This window comes from Lonchura striata, chromosome 5 (assembly GCF_046129695.1).
Source record: "Lonchura striata isolate bLonStr1 chromosome 5, bLonStr1.mat, whole genome shotgun sequence".
NCBI classification, from domain to species: Eukaryota; Metazoa; Chordata; class Aves; order Passeriformes; family Estrildidae; genus Lonchura; species Lonchura striata.
Genome location: NC_134607.1, coordinates 16,898,529 through 16,901,881, shown reverse-complemented (window position 1 = coordinate 16,901,881; position 3,353 = coordinate 16,898,529). Strand labels below are relative to the sequence as shown.

The window sequence follows — 3,353 nt, the reverse complement described above, 5'->3', positions numbered from 1 at the left end:
CTTCAGATTCTTCTCTGGTTCCTCAGATATTCCAATTTTCATGCCACGTTTTCCTTCACCTGTGACTGGATCTCCCCCAGAAAACTCTCACAACCTCATCTCCTACCCCCACAGCCACCTAAAATATCTTTCTTACTTTATTTATTCTTCAATCTGTTGTTTTGAAAAGGTTTTTTGATTAAAAAGACAATCAGTTTACGTAGGGCTCACAAGCACATCTGAATTATTATCACACAATAACATGCAGAGGTTTGCAAGTTGGAGCATAGTGATATTTTGAAAAATTTTCTTTTTAATTCAGACTCACAGTTGTAGATATGTTGTATCCTTATTCCCATGTTTTGCAAAGTATTTTTCTTCCATCATCAGGTGGTGTTATTTCCATTTTCATAAACCAGGCAAGATATGTTTTGAGCTGCTGTTTTTCCTCCTGTTTGATACTCTGAAAGTCTCAAATACAGTTTATTTTCTGCTGGAAGATTACTAAACCAAACAATTTATTTTCCAATGCATAGAAGTAAATTTTCAGGTACTTCTTTTTTAAAGAAAAGACCAAACCCCACCTCCATTTGCAGTTCCTTCAGATTTTGTTTCCTTGCTTCTATTTTGTATCTACCTTTACCCTACTTTTGTCCTGAGCTTGGAATTCACAGGGCACTAATTCCAACATGGATTATACTTGATCTCAAGACAAAAAATTGTTAAAAAGCTACAGGCAACTCTAATTCACCAATGAGAACTGCAGAAGGTAGAAGTTGCTCCACCCATTGTCCCAAACTCAGTCAGAACATTTGAGGAAATCAACAGCCTTCTGACATTCCCACAAACATATAAAAAGACCTTTTCTAGGCCGCTGAACAGTTTGTTATTGTTTCAAGGTCCCTATACTGATGATAAATAAATAATTGTTGTTTTCTGAACAGTCTCTTCTGTCTTCATGTTTCTTCCGTCACTACCCTTGAACGTCACTAATTCAGAAAGTAAGGGCTGATCTCTGTACTGACTTGTGTGCCTTGAGTAACCATTGAGTTACAAATCAAATTGAGAAGTCTTACACTTTCTACTCTAGTCTTCTAGGGAAAAAAACATTTCTCCAACTCTTCTGTTATTAATGCTTTTTTGTGGGGCAGAAAGCACTGGAGATTTAGGACTGAACCCACTAGCTGGTTCCATGCACCATCTGTAGACAGACAAATGTATTTTTGCTCTGTATCTCATGGGAAGAACATATCTGGGATTTTCCATGCTCTCCAAACTTGCTTGCCCGTCCTCTGCCCACCCTCTTCTAGTCAATGATAAACTGAGCTCCCCAGGTTGGACTGTGATGCATCTGTGACCCTGAGTCCTGGAAACCTGGCAAATGCAGACTTGCAGAGGAGTTGGATGTGCAGGGTGAGTTCTTGAAATTAATTGTATTGTATTAGATGTATTAATTAATTGTATCTTAGATTTCTAAACCTTAAAACTTGCATCAAGCAACAGAACCTTGAGACCTTTCAGTTAAATTTAACAACTAGATCTGGAAGAAAAGCTATAGTTAATATGAAGATTTTGGGTTGGCCAATACAGCTCAGGATCACTTTTTAAAATAGTTTCAGAGAAACAAAGTAAATAATAATAAAAAAAAAGTCTAAAATGTTCATAAAAATATTTTATTTTTAATAGGAAAATATAATCTTATTTCATATTTTTATGATACATAAGATTAAAGAGTGGATAAAATATGCCATTTAGGGCAATGGTTTTCTAACCTGTGAGATAACAACTGCCCATAAAGAAGATTCAGTCCAAAGTGATAAGACAAAATCTGAGATAGGGAGAAGACAACCTAGACCTGCACCTTAAGCAATACTGAGGCAGGGAAATGCCCTAAGCCTAAAGAACTTCCCTGAAGGCAGAGCGCTCATTTCCACCTGAACTCTGGAAAAAGAGGGCACTCTCATTTCTGTTTATTATCTCCTTCAGAGGGAAGGGCTGTTCCCTCTTCTCTCCAGTACCGTTGCTCCCATGAAGAGTTTCACAGTCTGAGATAAGCAATTACTCAAGCTGAAGCTGCAAAATAATAAATCTACTACTGAAATCAATACAATGCAAAGGCAAGGACTTTTATGTAGAATGTTTTTATTATTACATTGAGAGTCTCTCTTAAATTAACCTGGGTAGTCCAAGCACTTTCCCAAGGAATAAATCTTTTTCTTACATTACACACAGTAAAATGAAACCTTTATTTTCTGTTGAGGAAATAAATGTTTCAGTTACTAATTTGTAAGTATGGTATGTCTATCATAGGGAATTATAAGCTATTAAAAAATATCTGTAATTCTTTTTTATGGGATATTTTATGATTAGTAAACTCTGCTGGGCAGTCTTGTTGTGGAGTGAGGAGCATGGCTGGGAGGTATTTCTCTGATTGGTGACTGCTAGCAATTAATTTTTGCTCTATGTCTCTTTCTTGCTATTTTTGCAGAATTGGAGTAGCTGGCTAAGAGGCATTTTTGAATAGCCCTGGTTCCAGGCTCTTCCAGCATGTGGGGTTTCAGGGAGCCAAGAAGCAGAGCTGGAAAGACAGTGTTGCACTCTGTGGCATTTCCCCTTCATGTGTTTATAAAGAATGGCAGTGATAAAGCTGAGGGCTCAAAGGGCATGTGGGCAGGAAAATAAAGCTGCTTTGGGGGTAATGAGCTCTGTGTGTGCAAACAGAGGAGGCAGAGATATTTGTAGCTCACAGCTTTGTGCCTAAGGTTTGCAGCTTCCTTTCCCATCTGCTCTTTGCTGTGCTTCTGGGTGGATTTTTTCAGCTCCAATCCTTGAAGTGCCCCTTTTAAGAGACACAGAAGAATTAATTCCTTTTGCTCAAGAGATGCAAAAGTAGTTAAACATGATTCAGAACTTGGGCTGTAATCCTTAGGTCTGTTTTAGTGTTGGGGATTTGTGATTTGGACTTGCATCCTTAATGTATTATGCAATAGAAAAATAGAGCATGATGATAGGAAAGGATTAAATAAATGTTCACCTATTTTCCCATAGTCTGGAAACAGAAGCACTCTAATATTAATAGAAAAACAGAGTTTGTATCTCTTGTGCACAAACATTTGGTAGTTTGATTTAGCAGAGCCTGGATTTTCATAGCTAGTCATCCTTCTGACAAAATAGATTTCTTTTATCTGTCTATTTTCTGTTCATTTTTTTTTTTTGGGGGGGGGACTTCATTATAATTGGTTGCAGTATTTCTACAGTTTTTCCTTTGCTGCTCCCAAATTCACAATTCGCACCACTGAATTGTTAAATGGCCTTTTCTGCCAAGTGGTCAGATGCAATTGTTCACTGACTGAACAATTTGGGATTCTTCCACG

At 37.5% G+C, this 3,353-nt stretch overlaps 1 long non-coding RNA gene across 1 annotated transcript in view; it reads left to right on the top strand.

Annotated features, from left to right (window-relative positions):
* The first annotated feature begins 1,355 nt into the window (after positions 1 to 1,355).
* LOC110482594 (uncharacterized) overlaps positions 1,356 to 3,353 on the top strand; it is an 85,276-nt gene continuing 83,278 nt past the window's right edge. The window contains exon 1 of the long non-coding RNA XR_002467433.3: positions 1,356 to 1,392. This is a non-coding gene — a long non-coding RNA (uncharacterized LOC110482594). The remainder of the gene's footprint in view (positions 1,393 to 3,353) is intronic.